This window comes from Thermobia domestica, chromosome 4 (assembly GCF_964235325.1).
Source record: "Thermobia domestica chromosome 4, izTheDome1.hap1.1, whole genome shotgun sequence".
In the NCBI taxonomy this organism is placed as follows: domain Eukaryota; kingdom Metazoa; phylum Arthropoda; class Insecta; order Zygentoma; family Lepismatidae; genus Thermobia; species Thermobia domestica.
Window position 1 is genome coordinate 128158492 of NC_137457.1, and position 27435 is coordinate 128185926.

General features: G+C 33.3%; 1 protein-coding gene across 1 annotated transcript in view; it reads right to left on the reverse strand.

Moving 5' to 3' along the window:
* The window catches only part of LOC145683354 (hemolymph lipopolysaccharide-binding protein-like), a 536466-nt gene extending 527044 nt beyond the window's left edge, over positions 1 to 9422 (reverse strand). The window contains exon 1 of the mRNA XM_081754691.1: positions 9380 to 9422. The gene's annotated coding sequence lies outside the window, so the exon portion shown is untranslated. The remainder of the gene's footprint in view (positions 1 to 9379) is intronic.
* Between the last annotated feature and the right edge of the window lie 18013 nt (positions 9423 to 27435).

The window sequence follows — 27435 nt, forward strand, 5'->3', positions numbered from 1 at the left end:
GATGTGATGGTCACAAAAAATCACTTTCTTTTCTAAGTCAATTAATAATAGAAAGCTTGAAATTTTAAGGGCCGGTATTTTCTGAAAATAAAAGTCTCTGGAACTAAAGGTGCGTTATATTTTATATTTACGGGTTTTAAGTTCCAATCTACGTGCTCGTGCATCTTCAATAGTAATGAAATTAAAACTTTTGAGTACCCACTATCTGTCATAACATATTGAAAATTTCTTTTTTATTTTTTTAACGTGCTAACAAAGTATTTTTAACAAATAACTCCGTAAGCATATTTGCAGAATAAAGATTTGCACACATTTAAATGTCAAGTAAAAACTGATGATTGTCAAACGACGAATTCTGTTGAACAAACAGATGTACACTTATGTGGAAAATGATTGTCGTATATCTATAACTGTCATCTTGTAAGAATATAAATTGATAATGATTTTGCATTGTACTTTAAATACTGATACTGTGCGTATAATCGGGAAATGTACGTTTGTGTTAAATTTCATAGTAAAAGAATTATAAATACGAAAATTTGAATGAGTAAAAAACTTTGCTAAATGGACAAAAATGATCTGTTTTTGTTTTATTGTTCTTATTTTGCTGTCCTTTTGACATAAAATGTGTCACGCACATGTCTTCGAACAATACCAGGCGAATTCGTTATCAAATTATATTCCTACATGAAAGTATAGGAAGGACAGTAGGAAATTATATTCTTACATGTGAATAATTTTGGACATAAGTGTACACTACTAAAGATATAGGGCCTTATGCAGAGTCGTTCTGACGCGTGATTAGTGCCATACCAGAGACGTCGACTAACATATGTTTGCTGCAATAGTTATGCCATTAGTATGACCATAATCATACCTCAAAACGAACTCTGCATAAGGACCATGAAATCGTATTGTTTGTTTACATATCCAAATATTTACATCTTTGGCTAAGCACTTACAAAATAAATGCTTACAGTGCCAATTAAAAACATTTGTATATGCTGATGTATTAAAGACAGTCACAAAATTCGTGTATAAATTTCATTTCAATTGTACAAAGAACTGGTGAAAGCTATAACAGGAAAACGCACAGGAAATTTTGCCGAAAATCAGAAGTTTTTTGATACTAAAACACATATACGGGTGATAACATCTTATGAGTTGAAGGGTCAAAGGCGGGAATTCCTTCCGGGATTCAGTTTTAAATTATAGTGTTATAATGCCATTCTCTTGAATTTCAATCTTTGGAATCAACAATCACTACATCAGCCAATATTCTGACCGAAAGCTATACGATAACGAGAAATGTCTTTAACTCTCACCATCTGATATTCAGAAGGTCACATGCGTCTTTTGTGATAACATACATTTCAACAGATTATTGTAAAAAATCTATGATAATGACAGTGGTGCCATGAGCATACTCATACACGACTAACCAAAAGTCATCTTTTAGTCAAAAAGATGGATCAATAATGTGAACCCGGTCAAACGACAGAGGCTAAAGTTTCATATTTCGCTTCAACTAATTGGGCCTGTTGAAAAACAAATACTAGTATTTACAAGGTTTCAAAGGAATTTTTACATGAGGGACTGTGACCCTAGAGCCCTTTAGAAGGTCACCTATGAAGTTTGTGATGTAATAAAATAGATATTACAAACGACGCTCATGGCATGAGCAGAATGACCACTTCACGATTTTTGTGAAAACAACATAGACAATGAGAGAGTTCATTAAAGAAATTCTTAAGACTAAGATATACGAAGTGAATTAAGCATAAGTAATTGCTTCTTGTATGTCAAAAATAAATGGATACAATTTGCTCGTGAGAAAGAAAAACTATAATTTATAGCAATAATAATTTGACTCAAACATCGAGTATCCAATCAAGACATTTAAAAGCAAAACCTCACAGAAATTGATCTCTTTTCTTTGTGAATTACAAAGTCAGCACTTTCTAGTACAATATTGCCAAATTTTATAGGTTTCTGTAGGTATGGATTGCTTTAAAATAAGCAATTTGAACATTATCCTTTACTAATGAACGAAGTGCAGATGTACTTTGAAGCCATAGGTGTATGTTGTAGTTAATAATATATCTGAACTTAGGACGCGTTATCTTCTAAGTTGAATCATAGTACTGAATATCTCTCTTTATATATAGTTTACAAACATTATGATCTAATATATGGAATATTCACAATAATTTAGAATATACCGATTAAATAAAATGTTGTAAACACATTAGAAGAACTTATATACAACGCCCTTCGGAAATGTATACTAAGCAAGTGTAATTCGAAAACAGGCAATATTATACGCATATAAATTGATAGATAATGGTCAATATATATATATATATATATATATATATATATATATATATATATATATATATATATATATATATAGGGTGTGAATAAAGAATCTAAAAAAACACTTCATACAATACACGTAAGTTTGACCCTCAAACGTACAACACGTGTTGAGGTTACCGATCGTTTTCTTTTTCTTTTTTTTTTTTTTTGTTGCTTTCAATGTGTCATGTGGACCTTCCCCTTCCGTCAGCAGTAACCAGTTTGCCTGTGAGTGTCGTGGTGTGCTAAAATGGGCGATCTGACAGACTTCAAAAGAGGCATGATCGTTGGTGCCCGTCTAGTTGGAGCTTTAGTGGCAACACTGGTGAAAATTGTGAGGGTATCGAAAGGCAGTGTCCAATGTCACGAGGGCATACACATTCATGGGCAAACGGTGTCTGCAAAGTACAACATTGCTCGAAAGACAATCCTGTCAGATAGGGACCGGAGGGCATTAAAACGGATTGTAGCAGCTAAAAAGAAGAACATTGGAATGAAAATTACGTCTAAACTCAATTCCGGAGTAGAGAACTCAGTGTCATCGAAAAAAGTGCGACGGGAACTTCATGAAATGAAAATTCATGGCTGGTCCGCTATCGCCAAACCGCTGGTCACAGCAGTAAATGCGAAGAGGCGAATCCAGTGGTGCAAGGACCACAAGGCGTGGACTCATGAGCTTTGGAAACCTGTAATGTGGTCCGATGTATCGCCCTTCACCTTTTTTCAACAACCGGTCTTGTTTACGTATGAAGAACACCGTCGCAGGCGTATGATACAGACTGTCTGCTTCCAACAGTAAAGAATGGGTGTGGCTCTGTTACAGTAGGGATAGTAATATCGTGGTTTTCTGCAGGACCCATCAAAGCCCTGCATGGAATGATGAATGCTAAGGCGTACGTGGCCATTTTTGGGACCTGGTTCTCCCCATGGCCCAAATATTGTTCCCTGATGTAGATGGCATTTACCAAGATGATTTGGCAGCCTGTCACGCTGCAAAAACGGTGAAATCATGGTTTGAGGGCCATGACCAGGAGCTATCATACCTCCGCTGGGTCCCATAATCACCAAATCTGAACATCACTGAGGCTTAGTAGTGTGAGTTAGAAAAGTATGTTCGGTTTCGTTACCCTCCACCAGCATCCCTTAAGAAACTGGAGCATGGAGGAACAATGACACAAAATACGACATACCACGATTCAGGAGCTGTATACGTCCATTCTAAATAGAATCCGAACTGTTTTGGACGCAAAAGGAGGCCCCAAACCATAGTATGTATAATTTTCACACTTTTGTAAACGTTTTAGATTTTTAACCTTGTATATATATCCCTGGAACTCCAGACATATTTTATACCTTTGTGTACCAGTCGGGTCTAATGGACCCACAGTAATATATTGAGACACTCTAGGCATAGGCCCCTATAATATTTTTTGGGAGAAAATGAATATCGAAATAGTAAACAATGTCGTTTTTGCTATGTTTTTTGACGAATTAGTAAAATGCACTTTGTAGTTATCTTAGTTATACCGCACACTAGAAATATGGTAACTTAGGAGTATTACTATTTCTTTATATGAGCTCAAATAGAAGTTCTAAGTTTTAAGCATAATGAAATAGTCAACATTTTACATACACATAATAACAACATTAGATTAGAAGTAGCAAATATTTGTTTCCAAAGAATTGAATATTACGATCCCTTTTCCTGTTCTTTGCATTTGTTAAGGTTAGTGTACGAAACATTTTTCACAAACAACTCTGCTGTGCTCAGAACACACATTTGACTTGCATTTGGTACAGAGGGTTCTTGCCTTATGATCCCGTTTCGATGGGCAGATCCCGCATCGAGCTTTCTTTTTCTATGTATTTTTCCGTGAACTGATCAGTTTCTGTGTGGCTTCTCTTCTGTGGAAAGTCTTATCCTGTTTGGGCAATTTGTTTGCAGAGGGAAATCAGGAAGTTACGGCGTTTCAATCTATGTCTCTTGTTTTTCTTCTGTAGTGACAAGTATATAATATAAGAGTTGAGTGCGCTTATATCAATCATGTTGAAGAATATTACTATAGACCATCTCCTTGTCATTCGCTTTATGCTGTAACCGCGGGTCATTTGGCCCATAGTGTTACGCCAGACTCTTTTGTTATAGTAAAAGATTATTTCTTGCTTTTCCTCTGCTGTAGAAGTGTCAACTTCAGGCTGTTTATGCATTGTACTCAGAAGAGTGACAGTTTTGTACTTCTTTAGACAATACTAAACTATCATGGCATTCTGTTGGAATCAAAACAAGCTGGTTCCTACAGCCGTGCTTTTATCCGCTTTGGTAAATGAAGTTGGGAGTTCTGGCTTACTCTTCCGTATAGTTCCGACGTAGGTGAGTTTTCTAAATGGACAAGAAAGTTTTATTTTCGTTTTATTGTTCTTATTTACTGATCTTTTAACATGAAATTTCCCACATACATGTCTTTACCAATTATACACGTACTAACATTATAAGAAATAACGGGCGAATTCATTATCAAACTATATTTCTACAACATATTTATAAACATGCAGCAAAAATTTTGGTCATGAGTGTACATAATTTCCCCAGTGGATGAATGGCTACACAATTTGCCTTATAATCAAGGGGTATCGGCTTCGATACTCGGGCGGGACATAACTGGTTCGGATCCCATTTTGAACTGTAGGTACCGTACTTAGGATGTTTCATCATCCCATAGAAGGGAATAGCAAACCATCGTGGGTTCACTTCGCACAGAGACCTTCGGGTCAAAACCTGCTTTCGGGCAAAAAAATTCGTCATCATCATAATATATACATTCTCTTGATAAAATGTAGGAAATTTTGAATTAGACACAAATATTGGACATTTGCTAGTGGTTTACTCTATTTTAACTTGTAACATTAGTTATTTTCACCTAAAACAAGATGGCTTATGGTAGTAAGGATTATATTACTATGTAACTGTTCATATTCGATAAACCCACACTGCATTGCTTTAATGTTTTAGTCTTCGCAAGGTTGGTAATCATTAAGGAGAATATAACACATTAGACACGCATAACACTTGTTGGTAAATTTGCTGAGCGGTACTATTGACAAGCTTCCATGAAACAATTTGGTATGCGTTACACGCGATCACACCACGCTTTATTTACGGCGGGGATAGTGATAAACTCCACGAGATTTACAGATACGTTTCTTGCAAATAAAGCAAACCAAATTTGTCTTGATGTCGTTAGATGATGGAAAGTATCTGCACCTTGCACATTTGATAGGAATAACTGTTTCGGGTGTTATCACTGTAGCTTCAGATTCACCACTTCATTCTGCTCTGGTTACAATCCTTCGCGACTCGTCACTTCTCGGCATATATTGTCAAGATTATATCTCAGATTGAGTGATAGATTTTCCAAGTTCTGCCAAATACTATCTTTTCTGGATAGCTTACCTTGCTGTCAGGTTGGATTGATATAAGTCCACAAAATAAATCCATTGTATGCTGCTACATCGATCCTATTATACAACAATAACATGAGCCATCTGTTGGTTTTGCGTTTACATGTGTATGTGTTCACAAGTTGATATAAAATGTCTACAGCTAGTAAATTACAATCCTATTATACGTTGTGTTTCTTGTCAACTCAGTTGCTGATATCGTCTGTGTAAAGAGTACTCATGAAAACAACGTTTTTAATTTTCTTAGGGATTTAATGTACAACGGTTGTATTGTTTGTAAAATATACGACGGTGAATGCAGTTCTTTGTTTGACAAAATTTTTGGAAGTTCGGTTTTGTTTTTGCTCATTGTCCCAAGCATAGTTATTTTCTTTCCAAGAAGATTCTGTCCAAAAGTGAACGAGATGAAAAAATTACACAAGTTACATTATGACCAATCAGTTAGGAAACAAAATCTCTTACCACGCATAACTTGGTTCATCTCAGGCTATGCACCAGGTTATTTACATGTATATACATGTTGCTTGAGTACGTAAGATGTTTTGCTATCATATACAGTCCAGATTTTTGTACCGTATTTTGCCATTTTACTTTGTATATATTGCTTGAACGGGCAACGTCCTCTAAATTGTAATAATTGTTCAGTAACAGTGACGTTTTCATCAGGATAGTATTGCTTGGGAAGAACTTCCATCCACTTTACCCACACGTCACGAAAGTAGATACACAAGTTCTGCGAGAAATATAAGACAGCAGTTGAAAGTTCACTTACTCACCACAGAAAAACTTCTTCTTGCCATATTGACCGGAACAGTACATTAGTAATATATAGGGAAATTTCGAAAACCGTTAATAATAAAAGTTTGAGATTTTTAGAAAATATAATTTGGATTGAATAAAACTAAGTCACAAAGTCACATATTACGAAAATTATCTTCAAATTCCGGGTCAAATACACCCTTACACAACAGCAGGGTTAAGACATAATATTCATCTTGCACAGATGTTCTCTTTCAACTAAACCTGATAAACATATGGGCACCTAACGTTCATGATTGATCGGCTACAATACATATTTTTTTCAGAGAAAAACGCACTGGAATTTACATCGATTTATGTATGGAATGCATTTTGAAATCATAATTTTTGAAATCGTCATGATTTTCTCTCTTACTGTATCCCTAAATCCTTTTAAATTTTTTATCTCTGTCTTTCTCTCTTGCTCTCGATATATATATATATATATATATATATATATATATATATATATATATATATATATATATGTCGATAGACACATCATACATTACCATTTATTGCTGAGCCATTATTAGACACTGATAAGTTCTGCTTTTATTCTTAGTTGTATAAAACATCAATGTAAAACAGTAAAATTATCAAAAACACGTTTACTGAAATTTTGGTAAATAATATGTAAATGGAAATGCATGTATTTGGTTTCAGTGAATCATAAACACTTTGTGAGGAATAAAACTGTTTTGTCTCTAGCATAAAGTAATAACTTTTTTTTCAATTATAATGTTTATTTTGCTCCTGTAAGATGATAATTCTTCGTCCTTGTAAGTTAAAAACAATTGCTTAATTTCATTACTTTGTCTGGTTTAAAATTTAATCATAATTTCATCCTAGTTCAATTAATACCAAGATAAGGTGCGAAATACTTCATCTTGATTAATTTATTAATTTAATTATTTATTCTCAACACAAAATGGTATAGCACAATTACAGTGTTGAGTATTACAAAATTTCATATTCATAATGCTATTTCTAAATTTCTTAGGCTACATATTACATATATCTAATTCATTGTCATTTGCGCACTTTCTATTAAAACAAGGTATTGTGCTCCAGATTGCTGATTTCATCAATATATTTCTGTTTGATTTCATCCAGTGTTAGAGGTCCGTGTTTTTACGTGTATTTATTGAAGGAATAGAAAAGTTAAATGAAGAAACTCAGTCGGGACAGTTCAAAATATGATGTGTTATTTTCTGAATAAATTATGAATGAATCATATGACGTCTTTGTTCTAGTGTTGAAAGACGAAAATTCTCAAGGATAGTGCAATTTTTGTAGTAATGGGAGTAAATATGAGTTCCTTTGTAATTTGGAAATTTCATTTTTTTTTTGCGGTATTCATTGCTTTACGAATTATAAATTGAGATGGATTCCAAATAATGGACGCATACTATTTTTCTCACTTTGAACGAACATATGCAATATACAACTTCTGTAATTTTGAAGAGTTCTTAAATTCTTTTCCTGTTCTAATCTCAATTCCTAATAGTTTGATTGCTTCACTTGTTATGTTTGCAATCTATAAATGAGCTTTTTGAGTTTTACGTCCCACGGTTATGCCGGGCAGGCTAAAGGAGAGGTGATTATGAGAAATAAATGAAATGGTGGAATGAAGAAAGTGGGAGGAAACGGAATAACCCCGAGAAAACCCACGAGCAATGTGTTTGACCACCGCAAATTCCACACTGCGTGAGTTGGGATCGAACTAGGGACCCCAAGCACCGGAGGTGAACGCCCTACCACTGAGCCACCACTCCCCTTGTTTGCAATCTACTGCCTAACGTTAACTTAGTATCAAACGTAAAGCCAAAATAATGAACTACATAATGTTCATTTTCTACATATTTATTAATTAGATAATCTTAATGACAAGGTGATTTGCTGCTAGTGAACGATAACAGTTTCCACTTGCTTGGATTGAAAAGTTGGTTAGAAGAGCACCAGATTCTAATACGATCTACACCTTGCTGTAATTTTATGTTATACTTTAGAGAATGGATTTTAGCATATATTTTTAAATCACCCGAATACAGTAATTTTCATGGTCAGAAATGTAGTCTGGTAAGTCATTAATAAACAAAAGAAATAACAATGGTCCTAAGTTTGAAACCTGAGGAACTCTTGAAGCATATTCCTTAGATTTGTATGTTATCAAAAGAAAGGATTGTCTACGATTAGACAAGCAAGACAAGAAGAATTAAGTCAAGAGCTTAGAAAATCGAAAAAACTTTAATTTGTTTCAATAATATGTTGTGATTATTTTTTAAAAGCCTTCTCAAATTCAATTTGCAATAACATTGAAAAGAAAATATTAATCATAACTTTTATAAAATATAAGAATTTTCGTACGTACTCAATGACGTAGGTATGTATTTTAAATATATTTGTTTTGCATTTTAATTATTTTACATTATTTTTTGAAATTAAACTAAATTGGAAATTAATATTATGGATTATGTGTTAAATTAATTTCAATATGATTAAATCTACACTATAAATCTGAATTCTGAAAAGTATTTTGCTTTGAAACTAAGTTAATATAATACGTAAATATTCAAAGAACAATACACCAAAACTACATTTTGTAATACTTAATCCCGTTACCACGAAATCAGATGTGTTTGTGGTAAATAAGAAAAACCGTTCTACTTAAGTAATTAAAAGAATACAGTTCGTAAATACGTTAATTTTACAGCGAAATAAGTAGTATATTAGTATGTTGAATCTTAATCATTCTTACATTTACCTGTATATGTCCTCCCACTAAGAGCTTTCGGTTTCGAACTAATTATATATCAAAATAGCGGGAATACTTTTAAAATGTACGAGAATGTTTATTATTTACGGAAATTAGAAACAAAAGGAGGTGTAATCATTATATATATATGATATTGAAAATTTTAAAAGTACAATCATATACGCCATTATGTACATAAGACAGTTATCATAATAAACGTATGATCAGTTTAAAAATAAAAAATATTATTTTTTATGTCGCTCGGTCTTCCAATAACATTCTTTTGTGAATAATGCCAAAGGAGCAATACAGTGAATAGCACAATAGTACTACTATGTCCTATAGTTCATATATATAAAAAAATTGATAAATTGATTTAAAAATTATGATTCATACATATATAACTAATGCTAAGAAAAATTAATATTAGTTGTTAGAAATGTGAATGAGACATTTTATGTTGGCTTTCATATGTACATAGTTCAAACACCTATTTAAACAAAAACTAATAACACAACCAAATGTGCAGCATCATCGAATTAGAGATCCAAAGATTTGATTGCTTACAAATAACAAGATTTAAAAAAATAAAGGACGAATGGAAGAACTGTTTTCCAGTTATTGTTAGTTGACTAAGAAGCACTACATTTCGAAAGTATAAGCTAAAAAAAAATTTATATACAGCATTGAATATACCAAAGTATATTTAGTGTAATTTTGTTACCTTAATAGAGTCTTAATCATAGAACAGTTGCAATCTTAAAAGTTATACTAATTTGAAGTCACAAAATTATTAGACGTATTTATAATGGAGAAAATGCAAGTTCAGAAAACGTTTCAATGAGATGTAAGTAGGATTGACAAAATGTAAATAAAAATGGCCAAGGATAATGTAGAAAATATATATATGTGTAGGGACACCAAGGAGATGAGTGACAATCTTAGTTAAACCTAATAATCAATTAAGCTAGTTAAAAAACAATATTTCGATAGATTGCGGACAATAGTACACAAATATTTCTTATATGAATCTTATACAGATTTGTAAAAAACGGATATAAGTATGAAGAAATATTAAGATGGTTCTGGAAATTCCAGAACACTGTTAAAATTCCTATAATGTTTGTTTCAATGTATTCTTCTGGATCGTTAGACGACATACTGAAAAGAATTGAACTCTGCACAATGATATGAAAATGTTAATAGTCACTGCTCGTGGCCATGGAATGTAGGACTTATACGGTTTTATAAAAGTTAATTAATTAATTTGGAACTGTTGCCGTTTGAAGAAACTAAAAGTTTTCAAAACTTAATAAACGAAATCTACTGGTGTCAACAATTGTATTTCGCTAAGTTATGACTGTGACTTTTAAAAATATTTTCATTTTTCATCTTCATTTCCTACCAGGACCTGAAAATATTGCAAACTATATTATTAGTTCGAAGATTAATAGAAATCATTAGGTAACGATAAAGATTAGTTTTCATCATGTATATCTTTGGTCAAGGAAGTTCTGTATTGACAAGTAGATGATATATTATTACTTTTCATAATATTCGTGCTTCGTCTTTTCTCTGTGCAACGTACTCAGAGTTGCAAATACATACGGTAAGTTTCAAAATTTACTATCGGAATGGAGCCGGACCGGAATGGAAACACAAAAACTTCATAACATTATTTGGTTGATTGTTTTAAAGTATTAGTTGCGGATCGCAAAGTCCGGTCAAAAGAAAGATTGAATGTTCTCGCAACATTAACTGAAAAATCAATATGAAAGTAAACAGTATAAGACTGAAACGTAAACATGTAACACTATTAATGTGAATCTCACAGATATAAGGATACAAAGTACAGACGGGACACAGTATACTAACAAAGTGGTCAATGCAAATCTTTGGTGAATGTGGCATTGGATCTCTGGATTCCATAGATCATTTCCGTATTTAGTTAGTAAGTGTATTGTGGCATGTAGAAACAAGATGAAACATATTTTTTTCTCTTCGCCTCCTTCCTCTTCGTGCATGCGCAGTCATCTGTATGCATAGTGTCGTTATTCTGTGTTGAGCAGCTACTGGAGTAACATGCCTTTGAGTGCTTGTGCATCAACTATAGATACCAAGAAAGTGTACTTGTTAAATGTGTAATATAGACTTCAATCAACGAAGACAAAATTAATTTGCATTGGACTGGATAGTGATACATTTGAACCAGTGATTCGTGTTGGTAAAAGACTTGTATTTGGAGTGGAGTTAAATTTGGCAGAGTGGGAGAAACTGTACATTTGACCCCGTTTGTTACGAACTGTTTAAATTCTCAAGTGGAAAATACATTTATAAAATCTCTTGGTCGAAAAAACGAACTTGTGTTACGAGAACTGATGGGTGAAAAATTAGTGATGTTAGGGAAGAAAGGAAGACTTCATGCTCTTCGAAACACTGTGTAATTAAGTTCAAGTGCTTGGCTTTATTTCTTTGAAATATTACCATTTATTGAATATGCTGTGAAAAACAGTGAAGTTTGCAGTGTTGTGCTACGTGAATATTTTGACTTGTGTACAGATACGATTGGCAATCATGTACAATCGCTGTGTCTTGCATGCGTAGGATTTGTCGGATGTAGATGAACAGAGTATTATTAACCGTATGAACATCAGTTTTTCAAGTGTATCTCTTAATAAGAACAGTGATGTGACCGTTACGGGGAAAGATTAAAATTGGAAATGAAAGTATTTTGGAAACAAAAACTCATAGATTCAATTATGGCAGATTTATGTGATAGTGTAGAGGCACAACCATGCTGGGGGAAACCGATACTCAACCTTCGGAAGGTGTCAGTGAAGCGGACGTGTGTTCTTAAAGAAGAAAATTGATTTATAATGAATATTGTAGTTATAAATTGAACAATAATAAAATATAGTGAAAATAAAATGCTTTATTTGTATTTTGTGCTCGTTTTATACACTTTAATATGATGGGATTTTATTATTAGTGTACACATTTTTTTGATAAAAAATCCTAACATATTTTCCCTGTATAATTATTACGTATAATAAATAATGAATTCAAATACTTGAAATGTTTGTTAAATAAAAGCTAGTATTTGAAATCATTATTGTTATTATACAACTCTGTCTTAAACATGATAAGCTTTGTTTATTTTGGAAAAAACTTTAAAATAATTTTAAAATTTAAAAAAGTCCTATCATCATTATCATAATAATAATAATATTGAATTCACATACTTGTTTCAATTTACTAAAGAACAACTAATTATTTGATTTCATTATTATTATTATTATTATTATTATTATTATTATTATTTAGTTATATGATTACATCATATAATTAAAAACACCAGAGACAGATTCTTTTTTAAAACCGCATGAAATTCTTTAATTCAAATAGTTTAAATGTATGCATATGGTATATTTATTTAAGTACATAATTGATCATAAATCATATTTATTTATTAGGAAACGGAAGAAAATAAAAAATGAAACATTTGTTTTCAAAGAGAAAATAGAATAGTACAAAGTTTTATTGATGGTGATACTATTTACACAAGAAGAACGAAGGTAAGTATAGTACATCTTTTTATAAAAAAAGGGATTTTGTCAGTTCTTTTTTCTTCTTCATATACAGTATGCAAATGATTTTAAAAAAGTGTCACATCCTCTGACGATATTTTACCCTCTGAAATAAAAAAAAACATAACTTAAAATTTATTTGATCTATAATCATGAGAAATAAAACAGCAAATGATAATGTGTATACAAAACCGGTTATAATAATAAAGGAGAAATAACTACCTGCAGTAGTAAAAAGAAAGTAAAGTTTATTTTATCTATAATAAAAAGTTACCAAGACAAACGAAGAAGAAGGAATAACATCCATAATAATAATAATAATAATAATAATAATAATAATAATAATAATAATAATGAAGACATGAGAATATGTATACAGGAGAAATGATTACCTCTAGTAGTAAGTACAAGAGTCGGTGGTAATTTTTCTCTGGAGTTGATGAGAATTTATAATGAAATTCATTTAAAGACTTTTCTTTAGCTTTAAAGCAAAGGAATAGGTATGAATAATGTCCACATAGGGACAATTTCATACTTTGAATTTGTTTATTATTAAATGTATAAGAAATGGAATTTCTACGTAAAAATTGAATATTTTGTATTACATATGGAGGAAATCCAAATATATCGAAGTAGAGGGCAAGTCCGTCACTATTAATATATACGGAATTCCAATGGGTACCGATTCCATTAGCGGGATCTGTATTTATGAACAAAGCTGCAGGTAGCGGAATTGGTAACTTATTCGCCACACCTAGGAAATGATTATGAAATAAACAATTTGTTTGAAGTACATGCAATAAATCTAGTGTAAAGGACATAATGTATAAAAATGTAGTCATGTACATATATGTTACGGTATTTAAATAATAATAATAGTAACGTACCTTTAAAAATCCATGATCATGTTCCTCTGATGATCCACTTCTAAGAGAATTTGGAACTCGCCGTCATGGATGTCATGTATGTGACAGATGCTGGTAGAGGATTCTTAAAATGAACTTCCAGACGAACACATCCATGTATATCCTTGCGGAAGGGTAGGCGAGGAATATTGTTGCCATGATTGGAAAATGGAATATCTGATCAACAGAATAGCGTATGATATGAACAAACATAGAAGTTGTTTTCGAAATTTGGTTGTAAATGTTTTGAAAGTACAGGTTTTTCATCAATATATAATGAGAAGAAATTGATGTCAAAATATTTGAAATAAAATGGATTTGAAATTATGAACGACTATTCGCAGGAATTAACTTGATGCGTATCACGTAAAAATTTATCGTGATTAAAAATATGACAATGAAGATGTCCAAGCATGTCGAATTTTGCAGTTTTAAGTTAATTCATAAAGTTGTTGAAATCCTCTATTACCACTAGATGTTTTATCCATATGACAGGCACTATCTTGACACCAGAATGTACATTGAAAATGAGTGTTTTTAGCAGAATCATCATAATTTAACAGTTTTTCGATGTATGATCAATATGGATGAATATGAGATGGGAAAGAAATCAGTTTGTTATTGAAATAAACTTTCACTTCACTGAACATAGATTTTAAAAAGTCATTAATAGGAGCCACAGCTTCATCACTTTCAACAAATGCTGATCCATCAGACTTAACGATTTGAGCTTCGATGTAAAGAAGAATTTGTGGCAGATCTATGTATTCATCACTTGTTCCTGGGATGACAAATTCTATAGGAGCGTTATCAGGTAGTGAACTGATTGGTTTGTATGTAACAACATGATTATCCAATATACTGGTTTGCGTTGGTTTTGTAGAAAAAATATCTAGTTCACTTTTTACACATTCGCAGGATTGATGATGCAAGAAAGCCATGATGGTGACGATTTAATCAAAGATATCGTGGGATACGACTGATTTCCTCTTCTTATATAACTGATTTTTCTTTGTGTTCTGCGTAAGTTTCTTTTTGCTTTTCCTCCTCTTGCGCTTGATGTGTAATGATGAAAAGTTAATGTAATGATGGAATGATGCGAAATTCTCCTTTTTATTCGTTAATATCCAGTTCCTTGCATAGATTTCACTTTATTTTTAGCCTTTTTCTGTAAGATGGACTTCGCTTCTCCCATTCGTTGATGATAGGAATCGTTAGTAGGTTGCTTATAATTGATGACATCATTAATAACGTTTGTTCCATATTTTAATAACTCCTTTCCTATTGTTTAGCTCCTTGTTTTACTAATGTCATGACAGGGCAAATAATTCTCCAAGGACACTTCCAACACCATACCCAACTTGATAAGGTGATCCTACATAAAGGTTTCCAGTTCCAGAAAGAGCTTTTTTTGATAATATTGTAAATATTGTTTATTCATATTTGTTGATGCTGGCATACTGGTCAAAAATGTAGTTTAACGCATACAGTTCTGAAAGTGAATGCCAGTGGAGAGCCTGTACAATCTTTTATATGTATTTTGATATGTTCCAAATGCATTTTCTCTATAAGCACATAATGTGGAGGATTAAAAATTTCTAGAACACTACTTCCAAATGTATGATTCACGGGTTGCATATTTATGTTACGTAATAATGGTGTTACTGTATCTCCAAGAAATACGGATTAAATTATATCACAATATAGATACATTGTAGATGGAAGTTCTAAACGTAAATTTGGAATTTTTTGACCTTGTTGCATATTCTTTAAATCAACGTTTGTATCAAATCTCAACCTCGCACTAACACTTGGTGATAATGCACCGTCTACATCTATGTCTTGATGAACACGTCGTATAAAACAGGTATTACTCTCATGAGTGTAGGAAATATGTAAATTTCTGAATCTGTTGTTTCTGAATTAATTTACTTTATCAATTCTGAAATGTCAGTGTAATAACGTACAGGAATAGTTACATATTTACGTTCATCTCCTTTTACAGGTTTGTAAAAAAATAATTATTTTCTTTATTAATATTTAATATTGAATGAGAATAATGAATTTCAACAATAGTCACTTCCCCCTTTGGATTTTCACGGAATTCCAATGTTTGATGAGTTTAGTATTGTATGATGTTAAGGTGTTGTCAGAAAAATATGAAATATAACTATTACTGGAAAGCTTAACGTAAAAATTTCCGTGAGGCTCGATTGTACTTCTCAATCTTCTTTACGAATGATTCAGGTATCCAGGAATCGAAAGAAGAAGGATAAACTCTCCAATGAACAAGATATTCTTTTCTGCTACCTTTTTTCTTGTACATATGATTTTATCCATGTAAAACGTGTTTGCTAATCTCACAAGTTGAAATTCCTCTTTATAAAATAATCCATTCATTAGTTCCTGGTTTAAATCTTCAATTTCAAAAACCGGTGGATGTCTTGGTATTATGTTCTTCAATTAAATATTTTCCAAGTCCAGTTTTCCATGTATCCTTCATCGAATGTACGTTTAGCTTTACTAATACGCACTGAATCACCAATCCTAAGATGTTTTGAGAAATCTGGATTCTTCCCCTTTATTTTATTATCATACTGATTACGCCATACTTCTAATAGGTTATTTTGAGGAACATTTGAAAATGGCATCTTAATGACAATCTTCATTGCATGATATCACAAGAGGAGGTAATACATTTAAATAATTATACTTTTGTTACTTTGTGAAATACTTCCAATTTTTTTTAGAGTTATGATAAAACGTTCTACAAAACTAGCCTTTATATAAGGAGTTTTAGTTGTAATACGTTTTATTTTGTTTCCTCTAAATCTTCTGTATTGTTTTATTAGAAACTTACTTCCTTTATCTGTTCGTAGTGTCTTTGGTAATGTTTTTGAAAACAATTTTAATACTTTTAAGATATTGATTGTACTTTTAATTTTTAATGGCAGAGACCAAGCATATCAAATCAACACATCTATCACGGTAAGAATATAACGATATCCGTCATTAAATTTATGAAGAGATTGAAAATCGTTAATATCACTTTCCCACTGATCGTCAATATTATTCACTACATAGAAATCTCTTTTAAAACGACGACGTAGTGGTTTGTGTAACGTATATGTTGTTAGATTCAGTAAGTACTTTCTTATACAGTTTTCATGATATTTTTCTTTGCAGGTAACCACAATTTTTTTAGTAGTTGAAAACGAAGCATGATGTGAAGTTTTAGTAAATCTTGCTTAATCGTTTGTTTTTGGTTTCCATCTTTACCATACTGGACGTTTACATTTATGTATCCTAACCCTTATACGAAATACTACTTATTATGAATCCACTACTGACCATAATACTTTAACAAAGAAGAATAGCACAAAGTAGATTGAGTAGACGCATAGGGCTTCTATGACATTTAAAATCATAAAAACTTACATCTAAAAGCTAAAACATAAATAAATTTTCAAAGTAAAAAGCAGCAAAACCTGTGCACAGGTGGACCTGAGAGGACTTACGCCTTTCTCTTATTTGTTTGTTTGGTTTTGTTTTGGCTGCCTCTCATGCTCCTTTTTTCTCTGTTTCTCTTTCTGTTGCTTCTACTGTTGCTTCTGTTCTGCCTCCGTTTTGCTTTCCCGACTAGCACTAGTCTCCATTCACATCAACTCCCTCTGATCTGTTTGGCTTGTAGAGGAGATAGGCTTGCAGCCTTCTTCTGGCTTGCAGGCGATTCGAACCTGCGACGACCACGCAGATAACTACTCACAGTTGGCCAGACCATGAGCGAGCACGCTCGGCTAACACGTAGTCAAGGAAATCAAGAGAATATCGATCCTTATATATGAAAAAATACTTCTACAAACAACGCCATCTATTAACAAAGTGGTAAACTAAATGATATGCAACGGCATCTATTAAGTAAGTGAGTAACTGCTTGAATATGTTCACCTAGCCCGCAAATTTAAAACGAAAATATGAAAATTAAGGATATCTTGGTTCCTATAAGAGATAGAGAGCTGATTTTTAATTTTTGGCAATTAGTGTTTTGCTGACCCATAAGTGTTTCCAACCTATAAAATTAAAAAAAATCATTAAGATTAGTAACAAATTTGGTCCTAAGTTTGCAACACTGCAAAAATTCAGATATTTGAAAAATAAAAATACTAGAATAATCTCCATAAATTTCTTAAGACTTTTTAGGGAATAACTTTTTCCCGAAAACTCAGAGATAAGCCCGTAAAAAAAATCCCGAAATTTTATTTTTTTTATAACTTTGCCAAATATTAACCGATTTTCAAATTTCAAAGAGTAATCAATAGAGAAATAAATTTACTATCTACTGAGTGTCTTTTTGTTTGTATAACTCTAAGGATACTATTAAAAATTCAAATAAATCTCTTATTTATGTATGGATTTGTAAAAATCAAACAACGTAGTATTGTGTATGTCTAAAGATCTCAGCTTTCATAGGTTTGTAGTCATAAAACCACTTATACGCTTAAAACATACTTAAAATTACGAGTTTGGATACGGATAATGGAATCTTCTGCTAACTTCGTTCTCTATGGGAAACAATGACTTGTTAAACTCAGTCCAATTTAAGCTGAATAAGCAACTATTAATTTCGAAGACGACTTCTGTGCTTTCTTGATAATTCTTAATGACTACATTGAAATTATTAGTAAGAATAAATTTCTCTTTGGGCTCCATACTAACCACTTCATTTTTTAATTTAGAAAAAAAATAATCATTTTTGTTATTTTTTGGATTCACTTTTAAAGTAAAACTGATACATTTTATAACCATTATCTAAATCTTTCAAACCATCGTACTTAACAAACATCTTAAATTTTTTCATATCTTTCATCACGTGCTCAGTATCATCATTATATCTTTGTTGTAATAATGTCTTTTGCTTCTCATCTAAATGTACTAAAACTCTGTGACGATAAGGTTGTGCCTGAATCAATTTCCATAATGTTATCTCGTATGGTTTACCTTTTTCTAACTCATCTATGCGAAGGAATCTCAATGCTTTAACGTCATTTTTCTTATTCAAATATTTAGCCATAGATTATTTGCTATAAGGAAAATTTTCGTTTTATGAAAATTTCATCAAACCGCTTCCCATTTGAAATTTACCTACAGTACTCAACAGTTGGACAACACTGTTCAACAAATTTTGATCGAAAGTATGTAAATTCTTCGAAATTGCGATTTTTGCATTCATTTAAGCATAATGTGAAAAGAAATGATAATAGAAGAATTTTCTTAGCTTAGGTTGTGAAAACCAACGCCCTTTACAACAGTAGCTGCATAATCTGGATTTAATCTTAATGCGTACAAACCGCTAAAGTCTTTTCGTAGACCAAGCTTAAATACACTAGCCAACTATTGTACGCAGATAAGTCAAGATTCGTTAATTCGGTAGACGTATAAGAAGAAGCTACTAATATAAAATGTTTGATCGCATTACGCCTAACCATTTCATCGACCTCGAAACTACGAACTCTGTATTAAAGTCTGTCATCTTTTCTATCATTTTCTATGTTACTACTGTGTTCCACTCTCCCAAGGTGTGCGAGATGTCTTACCCCTTATCCCAATCCAAAAAAGCCAAATAATATTCTGAGAAGCACAGAAAAAGAGTGATACATAACCCACACAACTCGCTGTATAGCTTTAGGATAAATACCTAAAGGCACAAGCAATAGGCCACTTGATCAAGACCAATGTTGCTAAACGTACTTTGTGATGGAAAATATCAACTATTAACACCCATGGTAGAAATAAGACAAGGTAAACCCACGCGCAGCCGGTCTTTAAGCCTGACTTTACCTTCGGCACAAAGTAACTGATCTTTCGAAGATAACATTGTCGCGCCCTCTCAGTGACAGGTTGTTATTTGCATTTGTGTTGAAGATATATGTTTTCTTTGTTTTTTAAACATTTGATGAATTTGCTATATACTGTTTGTATGACATTTTCTATGTGGAATATTATTGTGTATTTTGTACTGTATATATATTGTGTAAATAGAAGTCATCTGTATTTGTTACATTGAGTTTGAAAACTTTAACAATTCCCTCATGTAGTGTGTACGGCTTTAAAATGAACACATCAAATAGAAAAATTGGTGATGAGAATTTCAAGTTCCGTTCATTTCCAAAGTAGGAAGATTTACAGCAGTGCAACGTTATCATCTGTGGTTGGACCCAAAAAGCCGTAGGTCCACCCTTCTTATGCCTTTATCAGAGCTGAGCTGATTTTGAGTTTAACGTTCCGTTCAGCAGTGAGGCTTTATGAGACGTAGACCTACTGATTAACGTGGAATCCGAACCATATGAGTTTCTACCTGGAATCAAATACGGGTCTCCCACTCCAAAGGAGCGTACGCTAGGGTTATGCCATTAGGTTTATGAATTTTATCAAATGAATGAATATCTACATATTTTAACACAGTATATGTGTTCATTGAAATACTGCTTTTGTAAAAATACTTTTGTCATTAATTTGTTTTTTATGTATCTTTCTATATAAAAGAATAAGTTCTGAGTGGTTGAATGATCAGCGCCTAAGCCAAACCGTTTAAGCTAAAAACTTGAAATTTAGAAAGAGCATATGATTTGTAATGTAAGGTCCCACAATAAGAAGAATTTTTCGAAGTTCGAAGGAAAAGGGGAGAAAGAGAAGTGGCAGCTATTATCTTAAAATGTCCATACTTTGGAATCTTTGAGTGTTAATGACATGAAATTTGGTATAAGGACTACTCATTTGAAACAATTAGATATGTTTGTAAGCGTTTTTATGATATTTGCCCTACAAAGAGAGAAAATAAGGTAAAGCTACAATTATTATAAATGGATGGTCATTCTTGAAAATCGTTAGGGTTATTGACATGAAAATTGGTTGAGTTGAATTGATTTTGATTCTTACGTCCCGTTCAGCAGCGAAACTTATAAAACATGAACGTACTGATGAACGTGTATCCGACCCACATGAGTTCCCACCGGGAATGAAAATTGGTATTTAGCTTTTTCATGTAAAACAATTAAAGGCATGTTTCTGCGTTTCTTTTAATGTTTCATTTGAAAAAAAGTTTAAATTGTAATTGGTAAAAAAGAATGACCATATTCTGAAATCGCTTAAAAGTAGAAACATTTTGATAAAAGATTATTTAAGCGTGTTTTTTAATATTACCGTTAGAAGAAAAACGTCGGTAAGATGTTGAAATTGTTATAATAGGATAACCATGCCTCTAAACCACTTAATATTAGAGATCTTTAGAATATGAGAAGTGAAAAGCCTGAGAAAAAGCAAATGCAAGCGTCTGAGCAGGCACGTAGCCAGGATATCGTGAAGGGGGGAGGTCCGTGACATGAAATACGGGGTCATCATAAATTTTTGTTTTTATTATTCCGTCAACTACTGTCTGTTCCAACCGAAAGGTTTAAGGAGCGGTAGAAAATTGTTTTGGAAATAACATGTTTGATACTGCAATGATGAGATTACAAAAATTATGATCAAAAATGTCGGCGCTGCGGTATGGCACTATGCTACACAACGGCACTATGCTTTCGGAAGCTTGAAATCTCCCTGACTAGTAGCAGAAATTCTGAGAATTCGGTAACTTTTCAAGAAATTTCAAATTCCCTGACTCTTCCAGGTTATCTTGCTCACCTCGCAACCTTGTATTGCAAGTAATACATATTTCCTCAAAAGTAAGAGTAAGCAAAAGCTTCCTGTAGTTTTATTTTATTTTAACGCTGATCCTTCTTTTCCTCATTTCATTTTGTTCAATCCTTCCTTTTTTTAATTTCTAGTCTCGAAAGGGGGTCCGGACCTGCCGGACCCCCCCTCGACTATGTGCCTGGTCTGGGGGCGGATTCCCCGACTAGCCGAAAGCTAGTTATGCAATTAAAAACTCTGCATCAGTTAGACTTTACAAGGTAGTTTCTGGCTGTTGGACTGTTGGTTTTGGAAGCTCCAAGTTAATCACAACTTCAACTAAAATGTGTTTGTTTTCTGATATTCATTACTGGTTTATAACTGGGCATTTTTGAATCAAATTTTACATTTAAATTCACATACTTTTCTCGTAATTTATATAAATTTTATTTTCTTTATCTGGAAGATAGAAGATAATTTACTACAATATTTTCATAGCTGAGGCTTTTGTTATACAATTGTTTCAATCTTAAGCACTCTCCTTTAATATGTCACGTAGATTTTTCAAATAATCCTACTATTTCTAAAATTATTTATGTAGATCAAGAAAGGAAAAGAAAGAAGTAAAGTTCGCTCTTTTCCATTTGTATTTCAGCTGTTATTAGTTCCTTTCGTTTTGACGAAGAATCAAAGTACAGAATTGTGCAAGAAAAATTGGTTTTGCCAAGGCAATTAAATGAAGAGTGTTAGAAGATTGAAAGGGCAACACTTGCGGTATCGACATTGCGATACTGCAACATTTGCAGTACTTCCAGTATTGGTATTTGTGGTACTGGGACATTTGCGGTACTATTCGAAATAACTTCTTATTCTCCTTACTGAGAGAGAATATTTTCGAGTGTTCAATTACAGGATAAGCACGCAGTACCAATTGCTACGCAAAGACGAAATTTTAGAACATTGGTGTAGCCAGCACGTTGTTCTCGGGAACGTAACATGACTTATTTAAGGGTACTTAGGGGTTATTTTGCATACTAAAAGCAGAATATGAAACCATTATTAACTCACGACGCATACATACAAAGTTTTCTCAGAACACTAAGGATATGTAAACCCAAGTATAAAGATCAATTACACAGAAAATTGAAAAAGATATTTGCTACGATAAATGGTTGACACATCCGAAAGATGTAAACAAATGCTTGTTTGTGATTGGCCGAAACTGGAAAATGTAAACAAATCCTTCTCTCTCATTCTTCAAACTCCTGTCCAAAATATTCGAAGGGAAATTCTAGAAATACTTATATTTTTGTTTTCCTTCATAGCTTTCAGAAAAACTGGTTTTCTAGTAGTACCTCAAATGTCCTGTTACCTCGAAAATTAATGCGGTCAAGCAATGAACATCTGGATTCTCTAGGATTTAAGTACAGATAAAGCGGATATAATGGAAAAGCGTTCTACGGTGAAACTGTTGAAGCCATTGAATAACCTTTTACACAGCAAGAAACAGTAATGTCTGCATTAATTCAAATATATACTTGAGAAACTCCGCACTGCAAGGCGAATTATTTACAAGAGTACTAGTGTTGTCAACGGATTCTGCGGCTGGGATCACGGCTCACTCACCACCGAGCCGAGCCGAAAAGTGAGCCGAGACAACTGCCCACCCAACGGAGCCGGCTCGAGCAGAATTCTCACCTGAGTCGAGCCGAACCAAGTAGATGGCTTATCTGAGCCGAGCCGAATCGAGCCGGCTGGAGCCGATAACTCAAGTGAACCAAACCGAGCCGAGCCGGTTGGTTGCAACATCGTCCTGATTAACAACAAAGAAAAACATACAGGTTCGCTTGGAAATATTTTTTCAATTAGTGGTAAATAGATGTAAGTAATAAAACAAATCAAGTCTCGTGATAAACACAAAGCATGCGTTTACAAACTACAGAGATGACGCTACACGACCTTAACAATAATAGTTTTAGGTGTACTCGAACCTTTACATATTTCTACTTCTATTTCATTGGTTTAATGAATGATATTTATAATAAATATCAAATTAGTGCCAACTGATTTAAGAGATTAATTAACAAATCAGTTACTACAAACTCAAACATAAAACATTTTGTTTTTCACTTAATCCAACGTTTAATCACAAATTTGTTAAATTGCAAAATAATTATTTATCTTAATAAACTGAAAGAAGTATTAACTTTATAATTGCAAATGTTATGACAAAATAACCAGACTTATGTCCAAAATACGTACATTTTATATCAATCTTTTACTTCTTACGTGAGCTCTCTATGATTGAATGTACAACACACTTATGTTTGACGCAGAACTCCTCAGGTTTGCTCCCCAGTGGAGACAAAAGGAACACACAGTCTTGGTGCTGGTTTAAATAATGAAAAAATATAATGAAATAATAATAATAATAATAATAGATAATTTGTTAGGTTTACAACAAGCAAGAAAACGCACTCCGAAGCAGGCGTTTTTAACAGCTACATGTTACTAGTGATTTGCAACACAAGTTTATCACTCTTTTAGACTTTTGATAAAATGCTTTGATCTCCACATGTAAGTGTTTCCAATGGACAAACAGCCACTTTCTACTGTTTTATTCTTAGTAATTATTGGGCCCATAAACTCTATCATTATACATAGGGAATGCAATACGAAACCCATCATTCTTTCCTCAGTTAGGTTATTTCAAAAGATTACGATTATCACTTTTCTTGTTTAAGAAGAACCTACATCCACCCAATCCCCCATCTATCGCCATAGATTAAACACAACACAATTTAAAAGATGATAATTTAAGAAATAAAAGCTCTATATTCTTTGTCTATTTGTACAGGTATTTAAGTTGGAAAATTGCAAGGCTCTCGCAAGTGGGTCTCATTCTTGCCCGAGTCTTGCGGACTGGGTGTTGGACTTGTTTTTGCACACTTGATCTTGGTCTCGGTCTTGCATATAAACGCTTGGTCTTGGTCTTCGCACCAGGGAGTTTTAACCCAAGTTAGCACTCTACCAGTTCCACACAGTCATACATAGCACTCACGATCATACGACCTCAACATTCAGGCTGGAGGTAGAGGTCGATTGATATTTGGAGTTCGGAGATTGAGGTTGACGGAAATTGATTCATTGTTGGAGGTTGAATAGTAGTTGCAGTTCAGAGGTTGAAATCGAACGGAGTGAAGGTCAAGGAGACATCGGAGTTTGAAAGTTGAGATCCTCGTTTCCTGGATCTATTGTTGTCAACGGCTCGAGTGTATCGGCTCACGGCTGTCCTCTCCAGGACCGATGGCTCACCTGAGCTTAGCCGAACTGAGCCGATGGCTCAGTTAAACCGAGCCGAGCAAAGCCGGCTGACATCACTAAACAGTACAGCTGTTAACGAATATTTTACCAGAAGACAAAAATGAAAATGAAGATCAAATGTATACATTTAATACGCATGATTATTAAGAACAAAATCTTGAATTTATAGCTGAGAAGCTAGCTTTCTAATTTAAAATCAAATATCCACAGCTGTATGTCAAAAAAAAAGAAAACTCTTGAGGGACTACAGTGTAACAGTACAAAATTCATCTGAAAACGAGTACTAACATTTTCGTTAAAGGAACTTATAGACACAATCAAAATAGCTAACGAATATTTTCTTGAACGCAATGGAAAATGTATGCACAAAGGAAAGGACATCATTAGAAAATTAAAAAGTATCATAAAAATGAATGTTTTAGAGTGTGAACCGGAGGATTTTATATTTTATCCGATTTAGAACATACATAAAATACATGAACTAAACAAGCAACTGAAAAGTTTTTCCTCCAAAAGAACAACTTTTTTTTTAAAAAAAATGAAGAAAGTGGTGAAGTGAGAGAATTAAAAGTTCAGGAAAGAAATTGTCATTGACAAACACATATGGATTATGCCTAATGGGGATACTATTTAGGAAAAGAGAAAAACGCACCACGTACAATATGTCTAGAGTGTGGGGAAACTTGTGAGCAGTTCTCTACATTATGTGGAATTTAATAAACGAAATAAACAGAAAGAGACCTGCACATCGTCACAAATGGGGGCTCGTCCACAGCCTTTCTTCCCTTTTTATTTTTCTGGTCGAAAAATTTTGTGGTGCCGCTATGGCATCTCTCACCTTAACTTCACAGTTTCCTGTTTTATGATTATGTTTAGAGTAATGTTCATTGTGTATGTTAAACTAAGTTAATTATGCAAGTTTTCGCATTATTGGAATTATGTTATTATGGATTTTGATGACAATTAGCGATCTGATTATATTGTTCATAGCGCAATACCCCCATTTTTTATTATTGTTTAGTGGAAACAAATCATAATGAAGTAATTCGACATGTCTTTCCATTGCTACCCCTTTTCAAATCTAAGAAATCTCCACCAAAATTTCATGCTTGGTATATTGCAAAATCGGGTGAGCAATTATTGCAGGAAATCTCTTGCTCAGAAAGCCGCGCTCACGAAGGCTTTGCGCTCTGAATTATGTCCCATGGCAAAAGAAGCAACAGAAGAGCAGCAAGGCAGTTTGCCGGTAGCCAGTTCGCCTACTTTACTTTAAACACGGATAGATCATCCACAATCCACAACAGCATAGTTTACCGGATCCTGTGGATAGGCAACATAACGCAAACGCGGCGTTATAAGGAAAATTTAGCAAAGTTCGAAGAAATTTGTAATAAAATGCCATCTTTGTCTCCTTTGGACAGTACACAATATAAAGCAGTGGTTGCGAAACGAACTATTTTCCTTAAGCGAGAACAACTGACTAACCCTTTTAATGAAGGTGTAGTTAGTTCTTCCGATGATCTCCTGGCATTATGACGAGTGATTTTGAGTTCGATCCCAAGTTAGCTTTAACACCTTAAAGAAGGAGGAACAGCAGCAAATAGTTGCTTCAGAAGTGGTCAAGAATGAAGAAGTTTATTTTTCATTTCATATTCCACCTCACGTGGGAAAACCCTTGGAAGCTAAACTGCCGGAAAGTTCGCCACCTGAATCCAGTGAATATGATTCCGATGATGAAATTAAACAACTGGTAAAGAAGGAGCTCTATCAGGAAAAGACTGCACGTGACGTACTAACACCAAGTCCTTTCTCATATGACTCAGCCGAAGAACTTAAAGAATTTGTAAATGAATAACCTTGTATTGAGAATCTAAGTTTTCCTAAATATCCACAAGTCGATTCTCACCCTCCTCAAGTGAAATATTCCCCCACTTCTGATAATGCACTTGCAATTTTGTTATATAATAATATTAGACAAGAAATTTTAAATAATCATGAAGTGAAGAATCCCTCAGACGATTCTTTACCCTTGGACCAGAAGAATAAGTCAATAGATGTTAATTCACCCCCTCCGAAAGAACGCCAAGTAGAAAATAGACAAAATCTTGATGATTCAAGTGCACGGTAAGAAACTGACGATCGAGTAGCCAGGTACCGGTATTGAAACTGCCGAAATTTAAAGGAAGTCCTAAATAATCTGTTACTAGATTCCTTGATGAACATCAGACCATAGCTCGTGTTCTCAATTGGCTCGACTAGGAGCAATGTATTTATTTGGTGGCCTGCCTCGAAAATTCGGCTCTTGATTGGTTCTTATGTCGTAATGATGCCATTCAACAGTTGCAGTTTCGGGAATTAAAGCAAATGATTTCTCAAGCATTTCCTGACGATTTATATAAAGGCCAGCTTGAACAAAAATTAAAGAAAAAACGACTACCTCCTCGTTTCCCACCTGATAACTTCGCGTATACTCTAATACGAGACTGGAAGTTCCTAAGACCTAAAATGGGAGAGAGAGAATTGTTACGCCTATTGTATAAGGCGTTGCCTTCAAATTATGTCCAGGCTTTGGTAT